The sequence below is a fragment of the Bubalus kerabau genome, chromosome 4, assembly GCF_029407905.1.
Source record: "Bubalus kerabau isolate K-KA32 ecotype Philippines breed swamp buffalo chromosome 4, PCC_UOA_SB_1v2, whole genome shotgun sequence".
NCBI lineage: Eukaryota > Metazoa > Chordata > Mammalia > Artiodactyla > Bovidae > Bubalus > Bubalus kerabau.
This window is the reverse complement of record NC_073627.1, coordinates 165,295,511-165,311,818: the sequence shown is the minus strand read 5'-3', so window position 1 is coordinate 165,311,818 and position 16,308 is coordinate 165,295,511. Positions and strand designations below refer to the sequence as shown.

Genomic DNA, 16,308 nt, shown 5'->3' with positions numbered 1-16,308 from the left:
TGCACTCCTTCGTTCAGTGGTGCGCTGGTGGCGACTATGACTACAGCAGCCGCGAAGGTTCTCCGCGGACACACCGTCCACCTGGGAGCCGGGCGGGGCTGGGCAGGAGGAGGAGCGGAGAGGGGAGGCGAAGATACAGCTGGGCGGGTCGGAGGGGCCGCGCGGAAGGTAAGCCGGTTCACTGACTGTAACGGAGACTGTAACGCTGCGGGCTAAGCAGGAGGGGTCAGGGCCTGGGCTCCAACTACACTGGGTAGCTTGGAAATTATTAAAGGTCAAAGAACGCAAGCAACCAGCCAGCCAAGGTGATGGTGATCTCTGACCCCTGACCCGACTCTTGGCCTCTGTCCAGTCTACTCTCCTGCTGGGTGGGGGTCTGTGTCCTTCCTGCTGCTGCTCCCTCCTCCTGAAGGCCCCCTTCCCCAGTCACCGCATCCCGGACTGTTAACACCACCACCCCCACCACCACCCCCCCACCCCCACCCCCGCTGGATACCTGCACCTCCGGGAAGCCCTTACTTGCATTTCCCTTGGAGTCCCTTACTTTGAACCCGTCATACTAATCCTATCCGCCACTTGGACGAGGAGTCGAATGAGGGTGGCTGGGAGGCCAGGATACACCCTGTAGCTCAGGCCTGCGGGGTCACGGAACCGGCAGCACGTGCTCCGCGACACCCCGGGCAAGGCGGCCAGAGTGCAGGTCGTTCTGGACCTATGCTGTGGCTTTCTTGCTCCAGGTTGCTTTCTCCTTCTCTCTCGCTCACTCTCACTTGCCATCCCTTTTCCTACCTCCTCCTCTCTCCCCACCCTGTTCCCTCCACTCCTGACTCAAAATTTCTTCCAGTGGGCTTTCGCTTAAGCGCACTAAATCTCAACATGCACTCTCTCCATCTCTCCTCCTCCCTCCCCGAGCTCACCACCATCAAGGGCTTAGGCAGGAGGTGAGGCCAGTCCACCAAGTCCCGTCTTCTGGAGGCACACCCGCAGCCAGTCGCCATGACCAGCTTTTGTCCAGAGCCGGTTTCCTCTTTATTGCATGTTTGTGGCCCACAGCGGTAGCAGGCATCACTTTAATCCACTTCACAATTCAATTCCGGCTCTCCACTGGGTTCCCTCCAGATCCTGTGGCTCAAAATGTGCTGATAGAGACTCAGGATGGCAACAGGAAGTCCCCAAGACAGCACCAGCCGTGGTTCCAGAAGTCTCCTTCAGAGTGAGGGGGGGGGTCTCAGTTCATGAATCCAACTGGTTCAAGATCAGGTTCCTCCAAGCCTGGCCTGTTCCTGTCTGGTACATTTTCTCAAATTAACAGTCCACACCATATCTCTTGTTAGATGGGAATATCGCTGCTGCTGCTAAGTCACTTCAGTGGTGTCCGACTCTGTGCAACCCCATAGACGGCAGCCCACCAGGCTCCCCCATCCCTGGGATTCTCCAGGCAAGAACACTGGAGTGGTTGCCATTTCCTTCTCCAATGCATGAAAGTGAAAAGTGAAAGTGAAGTCACTCAGTCGTGTCTGACTCTTAGCGACCCCATGGACTGCAGCCTACCAGGCTCCTCTCCCATGGGATTTTCCAGTTAAGAGTACTGGAGTGGGTTGCCATTGCCTTCTCTGGGGAATATCACTAGTGTCTCAGAATTTTCTTTGAAGCCCAAAGGTCACAAGTGGCCACAAATGGGTCACGGGGCCCTCCGTTTATCACCCACCTTCAGCCTAGACAAGCTTAGGAGAGTCGGAGGAAGGGTTTTGTGGACAAGGGTTGCCCATCCGGCAGGAAGTATGTGACATGCCCGTCCCCTCTCCATGAAGGAAGGAAATGACAAGGGTTTCGGTGTTCAGCCCACCTCAACCCCCAGGGAACTGCCTGTGACTGCAGAGTGGAGATAGAACCCCCTACCCAGAAGGTGAGGCACGGGTGTAGGTTTACCATAGGTTAGGTCGACTCCACTAAGAGTACTGGGCTGGAGCCATACAGGAGGATGGCCCACAGGCTGAAGACATGAGAGTGGGAAGAGTCCAGATCGGTTCCCTCTGAGTCAGAACTGAGGGGAGGCTGTTAGCCAGCCAGAGGCTGCATCATCCATGCCAGAAATACGCTGCCCCTCCATCCCCTGGGTGGGGTGGGGCTTCAGGGACTCACAGAATCTCTCCTTGAGCATTTGGGCATCTGCCACACTGAGAACATCAAGACCCAATTATGCCAGCAAGTGTCAAGAATTACTACTTTCCTCTAATTCCTTCTCCCCAGAAGCAGGTGAATGGAGAGGAGGGCAGGAGTTGGAAGGGAAGGTGAAAAAACAGACCTCCCTTCCAAGGCAGGAGGCTGAGTCTGAGTCTGCCCTGAGCTGGGGACTGGAGGACAAAGAGAATTGGGTAAAGAGAGTGAAATTTTAATTTAAATCAAACAGAACTTGATAGTACTCTAAAAATGAGTCTGTTCTGATACGTGAAATTGCCAGAAAGGCTCATTCTCTGAGATTTTACCCACAAATAGGAAGTGGGTATTGATTTAAAGAGTCTTAGTTGGGAAAAAAAATTATTTTCAGATTTTATTCTACAACATTCAGCCCTTTCAACATATATATAAATTATACTTGTAGTTCGGTTGTGCTCAGATGTAAGGTATGCTGGAACCTTGCAGGAGACAGGGGTTAAATGTGGACTCAGAGCTGGGAGGAGAATCCAGAATATGAGACCAAAGAGAAGGGTCTGAGGGAGCTAACCTGGCTCAGGACAGGCTGGTGTGGACCAGTGTGTGACCCCCCCACCCAGCTCCTAAAGTCTGGTTCTCCACATACCTGTCTGGGCCAGTCTGACCACACATGAAGATGCTGTAGCAATGGGAGTCCAAGGCTCAGGTATTGGAGGGGAAGGGGGTACCAGTGGGAATTAGGCATGGAACTTGGGGTCTAGTCAAATTCACTTCTAGTCAAGATCTTCCAACCAAAGGCGGGACTGGAGAATTAGAAAGAGAAACCAGCAAAGTATGAGGCAGAGAACTAAGGCAGAAACAAGTCCCATGGACAGAAGCAGAAGTGCTGGCTGTGTGCAGACTCAGTTCCATGAATTTGCTTCCAACGAAACATCTGCACAACTGCCCTCTCTGTGCTCTCTGTTCAGCCCTTGACTAGGTTAAGAATCTCTTCTTCACAGCATTCTGGGCTTCACTCTAACTTAGCCTTTATGTTACTATTGTGTAATTGTCCCCTTGCTTTTCTGTCTAGTTTGCAAGGCCTGGGGGAAAGTCTGTTTGAGAGCAGAGATCCAGCAAATCTTTCTTGAGTGGTTAAGTGAATGAATGAAGGAAGGAAGGAAGGACTGCATAGGTACCTTGAACCAGCTCCTAGTGGTGCATAGGTCCAAAATTTGGTTACCACCAAACAGACTTTAGTAAATGGCTTAGGGGATGGGCCAAAGAAGAAACCAAGAGTGGTGGCTAGCTGCTGGAGCCTGGATCTAGGGTACAGGTGAATTCCTTTTAAGGACCATAGTGTTAAGGGAAAGGAGTACAGGAGCTTTCTTAATCATGATGGGCTCAGGACTTGAGGAAGAGAAATCCTATAGGTGGATGATGTCAGGGAACCCAGTGGGAAATTGTTGAGGAAGGCAGAGTTCAGGGAAGCAAGATGGCAGCTATAATACTGTGGTCTTTCTAGAGTGTTTCACGAATGACCCTGAATTGTTTACAGCATAGGGGCCATAACAACATTGTTGTTTAGTCGCTCAGTCGTGTCTGACTCTTTGCGACCCTATGAACCGCAGCACGCCAGGCTTCCTTGTCCTTCGCCATCTCCAGAAGTTTGCTCAAACTCATGTCCATTGAATCGGTGATGCCATCCAACCATCTCATCCTCTGTCATCCCCTTCTCCTCCTGCTCTCAATCTTTCCCAGCATCAGGGTCTTTTCCAATGAGTCAGCCCTTCACATCAGGTGGCCAAAGTATTGCAGTACATCTTCTGTATTAAATATTAATAACACAAGGACAACCATTCATCTGTGATGCCTAACACTGTGGCACTACGTCTTAGAAGTAGAGGAATCACATCCAAGGGGCAATGATCCAGCTCCTACTGAATCTAGTTCCCACTGAATTACAGCTACAGAAGAATAATGTCATTTGGGAACATATGCTAAGAACACCTTCCCAATAAAATGCTTTAAATTAAAAGGCAGTGTTTAAATCAGACTGAGCATGTCAGTATCAATGAGATGCAACTGGTTCCAACTGCCAGAGGGACACATCAAAATCCACATCACCACGCATATCCATTTCACCACGGAAAGGAAAGCTGGACAGACAAGGAGAGGATGGTCAGACATCACACCCAACATAATTTCAGATCTCTGAGCCCCATGCCAAGATTCTGCCAAACCTTATGGCATCCAAGAGAAGGGAGTTAGATAGAAAAGGCATATGGCTAGGGTGGGAGGGGGCTGGGGATAAACTGCACAAGGAACAGACTTGCTTTTCCAGAGGAGGTCTGCTTCAGCATCAGACTGCTGAGACAAAAATATGCTGTTTGAAACCCCCCAAAATGTCCTCGGCATTGTTTTTTAACACCAGGAATTGTGTCCTGGGGTCGGGGAGCTGCATTCAGCCCACACCTTACATACACACAAAGTGCAGACATGTGGACAGGCGCACACGGAAATGCAATTCCCAGAAATCTAGACCTTCTTGGGTGCTGTCAGAGGCATCTGGCAGAAGTAACTTGATTACTTGATTCAAGACCCACACTGTATGTTTTGCAAGTATAATTTTTTTTTATTATTTCTTAAGGGGTAAAAAAAAAAAGTACACACATAAAATTAAGGTTTGGCATATTTTTAGTGTTTTTGCCAACTGTTACATGGGGGAGGGGTGTTAGCTTCAGTTCTTTAAATTATGTATAAAAAAAAAAATAAAAAACCAAGTGGTCATAAGTAATTTGAAAAGAAACAAAAGAAAAGTAAGCTATCACAGAAAGCCAAAAGGCTACTGAGTGAGGAAAAGCCGCCATAGGAATTTCAGAAGTGGATGAAAACGGCGCTCAGAGAGAACCGGGTCAAGCATAGAACACCCAAGCAACAGCCAGTCCTTCTGTATTTAACATCAGTCCAGGCCATAAATCTAACAATACTTAGACACGGTGCCCAAGGGCATTCCTTAGTTCAATCAGATATGTGACATTGAGCAAGTCACCCTCTCGCAAAATTAATTAAGAGTTTGGAGGACCTACAACATGTCTGCTACTATGCTAAATTTCATCATCATGCACTTTTTAAAATCCTCATTACAACTGGCATGTACAATTGTTATTCCCAACTTCCAAGTGAGGACACTGGAAGAAACAAAGGTTTCATAACATTCCCAATGTCACACAGCGCCCTAACACATCAGGACTGGCTAGGGGATGGAATGTCGGAGTTAGAGGGTAGTACCAAACCAGGAAACCAGCCAAGTGAGGAGAGGAACCAGGGCAGAACAGTAGCAAGGACATGTGATGTTCTGCCCAGTCTGACCCATTTTATCTCATCCACCAAAGCTTCTGACCCTCAGGAAACCTGAAGGAGGATTCAAACACAGGTCATGATGAGGATGATGAAGACTGATGAGGATGGGATAATGGTAAAGATCCATGATGAAGAGCATGAGGGTAACAGTGATGATCAATAAAGCGGTACCATTTATCAAGCCCTTTCTAGGTGCTAGGTGTTGTTAGGGATTTTAAGTCTTTTATCTCCTCTTACTGTCCCTTACTATAACCTTATAAGGGAGAAATGGTCATTATCCTCCATGTCACAGATGAAGAGACTGAGGCTCAGAGGGAAATGAATTCCCTAAGGCAACACAGCTGCTGCTGCTGCTGCTGCTAAGTCGCTTCAGTCGTGTCCGACTCTGTGCAACCCCAAAGACAGCTAGTCGGTAGTAAAACTGAAACTCACATTCAAGCCTAGACACTCCAAAGGCCATACTCTTAACCAGCACACTTACTTGACAGCCTTCGCATAGCTCAGGTTAGTCAGAAATCCACTACGGGTCTACTAGCCTACACTGCACCCGGGGAGGAAGATGACCAAAGAATTGATCAGAAAGTTGGCCAGAAAGTTCATTTGGGTTTTTCCACAACATAGTACAAAAAACCTGAATGAAGTTGTTGGCCAACCTGATAATTCCTAAGGTTCCATGTAGATATTAAATGCTAGGATCATGCTTTGTCATTATCATTACCATTCAAAGTAGGTTTACCTTTTAAATTCTGGTTATTTTTGTTGATGGACAAAAGTTTTCATTTTATGGACTCAAACTTGAAACTCTTTAAATGATTATTTTTCTGTGACCTCAGTGCTTGGTAAGGTATTCTGCTGCAGAGGAAAAAAAATGGTAACAACTCTATTTTACTTTTGTTCATTTTCTTACTATACATTCTTTAAACTCTTGAATCCATCTGGAATTCATTTTGAATATGGTAGGAATCAAATCTGAGATCCACTTGTCTAGCTAACCAGTGTTTCTGATAAAAGTCTTCTTGTCGCCTCTTCCCGCAATTACTATCACAAGATAAGGCATTCTTCTCTCAAAGCTGAAGTTTTCCAAGTGCTTTTCCAATTATGTGAATTCCTACCAATACATCTGTGACTCTCAATCTTCCTAAATTATGTCGAGGTAATTCAATATCAAACCTTTTAACAGATTAAAAAAAAAAAAGGACTGGCAAATAGAGCTGATATCTGATATCTTACAGCAGACATTTGATATCCCCACTCACAAATTTCAATGAAAATGGCAAACAAACTTTAGTTAACACTCCATTAGCTATTTGTAGACTGATCCCAGGGAAGACAACTAAGACTGGCATTACCCCAGGGCATGTACAACATTTAGGAAACGGCTAATTAGTGTTCATTGTGGAAGGCCCTGCAGTGCTGTCTTGGAGATGGCATGCCCCAAGTGGAGAAAACAGTAAAGTCACATCTACAAAATAAATAATACTGAAGGTCAGAGGGAGAGAATATCTTTTTTAAAAAATTCCTCTTATGAAAGAGATTTACTCCAAGTAGCAGGAGACATTTTTGAAGCATTTATGTCTACTCTCAGCAAGATTCAAGGATATATTGCATCTATGAAACTAAAACAAAGAGTCATGAAGAAGTAATAATCTGACACCAAGACAGACTGCTGCTGCTGCTAAGTCACTTCAGTTGTGTCCAACTCTGTGTGACCCCATAGATGGCAGCCCACCACGCTTCCCCGTCCCTGGGATTCTCCAGGCAAGAACATTGGAGCGGGTTGCCATTTCCTTCTCCAATGCATGAAAGTGAAAAGTGAAAGGGAAGTCACTCAGTCATGTCTGACTCTTCACGACCCCATGGGCTGCAGCCTACCAGGTTCCTCTGTCCATGGGATTTTCCAGGCAAGAGTACTAGAGTGGGGTGATATCGCCTTCTCCTCCAAGATAGACTGGATAGAGATAAAAATGAAATGGGAATTAAAGCTGTAATGGAAGCAAATAGATACTGCAGAAAATCAGATTACTGAAGTAGAAGAGCAAAGTAGAAAAATAAACATTTTTTAAATTTAAGAAGACATGCAGGATATACTGAGATTCAAACTGCATATGACCCTAATGTCTGCAGTATTCTAACCTTCATAACAGCTTTGTGCTCAATCGTGTCAGATTCTTCGTGACCCCATGGACTATAGCCTGCCAGGCTCCTCTGTCCATGGAATTCTCCAGGCAAGAATACTGGAGTGGGTAGCCATTCTCGTCTTCAGGGGATCTTCCCGACCCAGGGATCAAACCCAGGTCTCTTGTCCATTGCAGAGAGATTCTTTACTGACTGAGCCACCAGGAAAGCCCCTTTGTTGAGATATAATATACATACCATATAATTTACCAGATAAAGTGCACAACTCAATGCTTTTTAGTATATGTACAGAGATATGCAACCATTATCACAAAATAATTTTAAAATATTTTCATCAACCCCAAAAGAAACTCCATACCCCTTAAGAATCCCTAAACTCCTTATCCCCCATCAACCACTAGCATAAGCAACCAATAATACACTTTGTTTCCACAGATTTGCCTATTTGGATATTTTGTGTAAATGGAATCATAAAATATGTTGTCATCTGTGGCTGGGTTCTTTCATGTACTGTATTTTTTAGATTCATTCCTTTCAATACTTTTCAGAATCCAGTAATGGACAATTGGGTTGTTTTCACCTTTTTGCTATTATGTACTCGTAATATATAATATTATATAATAATAATAATAAATCAAATACATATTTTAATAATACATAATGCTGTTATGAATATTCATGCACAAGTTTGTTTTTTTTGTCTGTCTTCAGCAGAATTACTGGGTCATAGAATAACTCTATATCTACATTTTCAGGAACAGACTGGTTTTCCAAGGTAACTGCACTATTTTACATAACAACTAGCAGTATATGAGTGTTCTAATTTCTTCACACCCTTGCCAACACTTGTTATTATCTGTCTTTTAAATTATAGCCATCCTGGTAGGAATATAGCAGTGTCTCATTGTGATTTTGATTTGCATCTTCTTTAATCAGCATCTTTTCCTATGTGTATTGGCCATTGGTATGTCTTCTTCGGAGAAATATCTATTCACCTCCTTTGCCCATTTTTAATTGTGTTGTCTTTTTATTATTGAACTGTAAAAATTCTTTATTCTAGATCTAAGTCCTTTATCAGATTTATGATTGACAAAAATTTTCTTCCACTCTGTGGATTGTCTTTTCATTTTACTGATGATGTCCTTTGAAAACTTTTGAAGCAAAAGTTTTTAACTTTGATTAAGTCCAATTTGCTATTTTTACTTTGAGGCTTGTGCTTCTGCTGCCATATATAGAAAACAATGCCATATATAGAAAACTGAGATCATGAAGATTTGGGCCTATTTTTTTTAAAGATTCTTGTAGTAGTACTGCTTACATTAAGGTTATTAATCCAGTTTGAGTTAATTTTCCTATATTGAATGCAATAGGGGTTTGGCTTCATTATTGTGCATTTGGATATCACGCTGTCCTAGCACAACTTCTAGGCTTTTAAGTCACTCTGTTAATAGCCAAGAGAAATAGCTCAAAACCTCAACCCACATAGCTGTAGGAAGTTCAGTGCCATCACCTCTATTCGTAAGGATTCTTGCATGGAGAAATGTGTCACACTTCATCATTGCTCTTTCTAAACCTCTTTCTTCTGGGTTTTTTTCTACCCCAGATGCTATATGGCTCAGAAAGTAGATGCCCATGAACTGCACACATTGCAAAAGAAGTCCATAGTTTGCCTTCCAATTCACTTTCCTCCTGAGAAAAGGGACCCCAAGCAGGTCTCATCCACAAGCATGGCCTGGCTGAAGTACATATGTCACATATGCAACCTTGCCACTCCAGCCATAGCTGATGGTAGCAGGGAGCAGCTTCCAAGGTATGAAGAAAGCTGGATCTTCCTGACTCGGGGATCAAACCTGGTCTGCTGCATTGCAGGCAGATTTTTTACCGTCTGACCACAAGAGAAGCCCCATGAACTCTTAAGATGGCTTGATATAGACACTGCTTTAGAGGTATACACCATATGTGTGAGAGCAAACTGAACCCATCAAATCCTCTATTTTGGGAAGTGTAAATACTCCCACTGAAGTTATGAGATTAATGGGAACTCTTGATCACAACAACCGATTATACCAAAGATGATTTTGGCTTAGACATCTTTTTTCAGGGATCCCACTGTGACACTATGGATATGATGTCTTATTGTAATAAAGTCCTGAAAGTAATCCTTTCCTCCATGGAATAAGCCCTATTTGGTTTTGTTATGTCATTCTCCATTCACCTTTTTTCGTAAGATTTCAGATTCTTAAGAATGATCTCCAGGTTTCCTTTTAATCCATCTCGGTTGAGAATATCTAGATTATGCTACTTTGTGATTGGCTTTAAACTCATCAGGTTCCATATTCTAAAACAATACAAGTAGTGAAGTGAAGTGAAGTCACTCTGTCGTGTCCGACTCTTTGCTACCCTATGGACAGCAGCCTGCACCAGGCTCCATGGGATTTTCTAGGCAAGAGTACTGAAGTGGGTTGCCATTTCCTACTCTAGGGAATCTTCCCGACCCAGGGATCAAACCCACAAATGATATGAAAATCTCTAATTCTTATCAACTGGGGAAGAATTATCCATAATTACCTCTAGCCTAGAGTATGTTTTCTTTTTTTTGAGATTTAATAATTTTATTTCTATTTTTTTCCTTGATTATCATGCCATTCAGGCTATTTCTTAGAATCAATTTTGATCATTTCCTCCCTCCCCAGGAAACCATCCATTTCTAAGTTACTCTGCTCCAGCTGTTCACATGACTGATTTTTAATTTGTTAATATTCTGTATATCTATTATTACTATTCTGAGCTACATTTTTATTTACATAATTTCTCCACTTCTGTTGTGATTAAAATTTCCAGGTTTGTCTCTTTAAAGAGCCAATTCTGACAAATCTACAAATTCCACAGTTTTCTACTTGTAAGTATATTTTTTTATAACTGCCTTATTTATACTTTCTTTAAAGTTTTTATTCTTTTTCTAGCTTCTTGGTATAAAAAATTAATATTTTTTTCTGAAAACTTTAATTATATATTTTTCTACCTCAATCTTTATAAATGGATTATTTATAAAGGTCTATAAAAGTACATTAATTTGTGGTTAAATCAAATATTCCATGCATCCTTGAAAGGATGTTATTTGCTATGATATTAATATAATAATATAATATGTATTATATAATAATGTTAATATTTAGATAACTTCATCCCTTTAAAAATTACTTCTGTTTAAGAATAACAATGTGTTGAAATGTGTTATTTTCTTTCTTAATATTTCCAGTGCTTTTGGTATGTATATTTTGATGTTTCCTTAGCATATGCACTTTCATTACTATCAAATCTCCACTCTCCACTGTTTCTCAGTGACTGGCAGCATCAGCCTCACCTGGCAATTTCTTAGAAATGCAAATCCTCATGACCCAACCCAGACTTAATAAATCAGAAACTCTGTGAGTGGGGCCTAGGATCTGCTTATTAACAGACCCTCCAGGTGATTCCGAAGCAGCTTAACTCAAAGAACCACAGATCTATATCAGCTGTTCTAGCCGTATAAGACTGGAGAAGGCAATGGCACCCCACTCCAGTACTCTTGCCTGGGAAATCCATGGACGGAGGAGCCTGGTAGGCTGCAGTCCACGGGGTCGCGAAGAGTTGGACACGACTGAGCGACTTCACTTTCACTTTTCACTTTCATGCATTGGAGAAGGAAATGGCAACCCGCTCCAGTGTTCTTGCCTGGAGAATCCCAGGGACGGGGGAGCCTGGTGGGCTGCTGTCTATGGGGTCGCACAGAGTCGGACATGACTGAAGTGACTTAGCAGCAGCAGTATAAGATAATTCTGACTTGGTTAACAGTTACTATAAGCACTCTACTTTCTTTCTTGTTTCTGTTTTCCTGGCATATTTTTACATTTTATTTGATTATTGAATATAGCAAACCACTGAATTTTGTGATCAAATTTCAGAAATTTTAACTTGTTTAAACAGTAAAGTTTAAGCTTTTTTACATTTACTCTCATACTTATTATATTTGGTCTCTCTAATGCCATTGGAGCTTCCTTGGTCGCTCAGTGGAATCTGCCTGCCAATACTGGAGACGTGGGCTTGATCCTCAGGTTGGGAGGATCCCCTGGAGAAGGAAATGATAACCTGCTCCAGTATTCTTGCCTGGGAAATTCCATGGACAGAGGAACCTGGCAGACCCACAGGGTCGCAAAAGAGTCAGACACGATTTAGCAACTCAACAACAATGCCATTTTATGCTTTCTGGTTTTTGTTTCTTTGATATTTCCTTTCTGTTCTAGTATTCTGTAGGTTAAACTTTATTTTACTCTTCTAAAACTTTTGAAAATCTAGTAGTGAATTGCATGTAAAACTTTCAAAAGCACTCTCAAATCTATCTTTATTTACCAAATACAGACTGTCATTTTTACTGTACTCTATTAAAGACATGAAAATCAGCAGCTGTATTTTTCCCTTGCCCTCCATTCTTTATTTTGAATTCAGATAATATTATTTTCTCCTTTAGATATATAAAATATGTATAATTTCTTAATATATAGTCCTGTGCCTTCTGTGCAAATACATTTATCACTAAATTAATATATTCAATGCTTACCACAGTGTAAAATATGTCTTAATGATCTGGAACACCTTGTCACTAATTTGTTAAGCAATATTATATGGGTGTTATGTCTCTCCAGGTACCAAACATACCTGATGGTGTCTTCTTATACCCTTCATATGAGAGCCACAGCATTCTCCAGTAAGTTCTACATACACTATGACATTGTTTTCTAACATTTACTGTTGCCAAGAATTCTAAAATCAATCTACTTTTTGGTCATTTGCCAGAACTGGGTTTTTTCCTTCTTATCAGGATGCTTGTATGATTACTTCTTTTTCTTTGAAATTCAATTTTCTTAATTTTTAAAGTTTTTTAATCCATAAGTCCTTTTTTCATATTTTCCTCTATTTCCTCTACTCCATTTGTTCTGGATTCTTTTCCTAGAGTGCCTATTAATTATGAAGTTAATTTCTTCTTTCTGTTGCTTATAGAGGTTTCCCTGGTGGCTCAGTGGTAAAGAATCCGCCTGCCATGGGCCAAAGAACTAAATAGACATTTTTCCAAAGAAGACATACAGATGGCTAACAAACACATAAAAAGATGCTCAACATTACTCATTATCAGAGAAATGCAAATCAAAACCACTATGAGGTACCATTTCACACCAGTCAGAATGGCTGCAATCCAAAAGTCTACAAGCAATAAATGCTGGAGAGGATGTGGAGAAAAGGGAACCCTCTTACACTGTTGGTGGGAATGCAAACTAGTACAGCCACTATGGAGAACAGCGTGGAGATTCCTTAAAAAACTGGAAATAGAACAGCCTTATGATCCAGCAATCCCACTGCTGGGCATACACACTGAGGAAACCAGAAGGGAAAGAGACACGTGTACCCCAATATTCATCACAGCACTGTTTATAATAGCCAGGACATGGAAGCAACCTAGATGTCCATCAGCAGATGAATGGATAAGAAAGCTGTGGTACATATACACAATGGAGTATTACTCAGCCATTAAAAAGAATATATTTGAATCAGTTCTAATGAGGTGGATGAAACTGGAGCCTATTATACAGAGTGAAGTAAGCCAGAAAGAAAAACACCAATATAGTATACTAACGCATATATATGGAATTTAGAAAGATGGTAACAATAACCCTGTGTATGAGACAGCAAAAGAGACACTGATGTATAGAACAGTCTTATGGACTCTGTTGCAGAGGGAGAGGGTGGGAAGATTTGGGAGAATGGCATTGAAACATGTATAATATCATGTATGAAACGAGTTGCCAGTCCAGGTTCGATGCACGATACTGGATGCTTGGGGCTAGTGCACTGGGACGACCCAGAGGGATGGTATGGGGAGGGAGGAGGGAGGAGGGTTCAGGATGGGGAACACATGTATACCTGTGGCGGATTCATTTTGATATTTGGCAAAACTAATACAATTTGTAAAGTTCAAAAAAAAAAAAAAAAAGAATCCGCCTGCCAATGCAGGAAATGCAGGTTCAATCCCTGGGTGGGGAAGAGCCCCTGGAGGAGGAAATGGGAAACCACTCTAGTATTCTTGCCTAGGAAATCCCATGGAAAGAGGAGCCTGGCGGGCTACAGTCCATGGGGTCGCAAAGAGTCGAACATGACAGAAGCAACTAAAAAACAACTCCTTTCTCTTGCTTATAGATGTCATTTTGTTTGATATTGCTCTAATATTTTTGCCCCTTTCTTCTGCATTCTAAGAACATCTAAAATTTGTCTTCCACCTCACTTAATTGCTTCTTTTAATAGTATATGGTCTCCACTTTCTTGGTTCCTATATGAACTTTAGTTACTTTATTTGTTCCTCTGTATGCATCCTTTTGTTTTCTTATTCCTTTCCCTTCCATACCAGCTTGGTCAGTTAAATAAAAGCAAGTACCTTGTCTATCTTGTTAGGAATTATATCTTTTAATGTATTTTTGGTTTCTCATAAGAAAGTTATTTCAGAGGAAAGTGAATTTGCTTAGTCACAGTACATTACCATGCTTCTCTTGTGCTGAGAATTTTTCCATAAACCTTATATTGATTTTTTTCTGTTCTCATCTTAATGAAAGAGATAACATACTTGTCCAGGATTGAAGCATTACCAAGAAAGAACTGCTTAGAGACTTGTCAGTATTTGGGTGATGAGTAGTAAAAGAGGGTGTCCCCTCAACTCCTTCATATCCTATATTCAAATCCACAGGAGAAAAAAGTAGCAATGGGTTATAAATACAGAGATTCAGCAACCTGGAGATGAAACAGTAGCAACGGGTTATAAATGCAGAGATTCAGCAACCTGGAGATTAAACAGGGCCACTTGTGAAATCAATATCTGTAACATCAAAGAGAGGAATATACCTCATGCTGTGCCCTCATTGGGTACATTCCTGCTCCTACGATTTTCAGAGCCAGAAGGAAATTAAGACCCAGAGAAGTCAAGCCATCTCCCCAGCTGTGACACAGTCTAAACCTGAATCCAGGTGTCTGGCCTCCAAACTCAACTTTTCTTTTCCCTGAATTATCCCTGTTTTCTCTGGGATCAATTCTGTTATTGCATTATGATTTTTTGCTTCTTTTCTTCATGCATCTGGTGATCTGTGGTTGTATTCATATTGCTGAATAAAGGACTAGGTTGACAAATGATTAATGATGAGTGTGTGTTTGCTTAACCATTACCAGCGTTCCCCTCCCTACCCCTTAGGGAGAAGCATGAATGTGGGCTCTCCCTCTACAGGTGGAGTGTGTTCACTGGGAAGCATCACTTTAAGGTGTGACGGTGGGGAACAGGCAGCAACATCCCCAGTGCCCATTGGCCCCAATGTCTAGATAAAGAAAACTGATAAAATTTGTGAGGCCTGGCCTCTTGCATGCAGATTTCCTGATATCTTCAGAAAATATGCTTCTCTCTTCAGCCTTAGATGGAAAGGACACCCACTCTGCAGGGAGATTTAATGGGGGAAAGGAGGGAAGTTAAACAAGCCAGACATCCTACAGACTTTTTTTTTTAAATCTATGTTGTGGCCACTCCTCCAACTCCCATGCTGTGTTCCTCCATACTGTTGACTTTGGCAAGTGGGCAGGCTCCCCTTCCCAAAGAAACCTGCCTCCCCTCTGTTCTGCTGCTGTCTTTAGGGCAAGACTGAGCCCTGGCCCTCTCCATTCTGGCTTGCCCATGAGTTTAAACTCAATCTGCCTTCTATTTTCTAGAAATTCTTCAAAATATTTGATGTTCTAACATGCCACACTATTTTCTCATTTTAATGAATCATGTTGATTTTCTTAAGGGTGAAAGGGGTTGAACGCTATGCTCAGTATGCCTTCAGGAACTGAAACCTAGGCAGAGAATTTCCAACAATTAACCTAACAGACAGAGAGCTGCAGAGAATATTAAGAATACTATTTTACTGTAAATTGGTGCAGCCACTATGGAAAACAGTATGGAAATTGCTCAAAAAACTAAAAATGGATTTGTCATATGATCCAGCAATCCCACTCCTGGGCATATATCCAGAGAAAACCATAATTTAGAAAGATACATGCACCTCTATGTTCATTGCAGCACTATTTACAATAGCCAAGACATGAAAGCAACCTACATGTCCACTGACATGAATGGATAAAGATGTGGTGTTTACAAACAATGGAATACTACTCAGCCATAAAAAAGAATGGAATAATGCCATTTGCTGCAACATGGATGGACCTAGAGATTATTATACTAAGTGAAATAAGGCAGAAAGAAAAAGACAAATACCATATGATATCAATTATGTGGAGTCTAAAATGACACAAATGAACTTACCTACAAAACAGAAGTAGACTCACATAGAAAACAGACATGGTTGCCAAAGCGGTAGAGAGGTGGGGAAGGGACTGATTGAAAGTTTAGGACTAGCAGATGCAAGCCATTATACAGAATGAATAAACAACAAGGTATGACTATATGGCACAGAGAAGCATATTCAATATCCTGTAGTAAACCATAATGGAAAAGAATGTGAAAAAGAATGTATACACATATATATATATATATATACATATGATTGAATCACTTTGCTGTACAGCTGAAATTAACACACTGTAAATCAACTATACTTCGATAAAAATTTT

General features: G+C 41.8%; 1 long non-coding RNA gene across 1 annotated transcript; it reads left to right on the top strand.

Moving 5' to 3' along the window:
- The first annotated feature begins 11,154 nt into the window (after nucleotides 1-11,154).
- On the top strand, nucleotides 11,155-12,806 carry LOC129650595 (uncharacterized). Its single transcript, XR_008713849.1, has 3 exons — nucleotides 11,155-11,232; nucleotides 12,315-12,376; nucleotides 12,670-12,806. It is a non-coding gene; the product is annotated as an uncharacterized LOC129650595 (long non-coding RNA).
- Nucleotides 12,807-16,308: the final 3,502 nt, after the last annotated feature.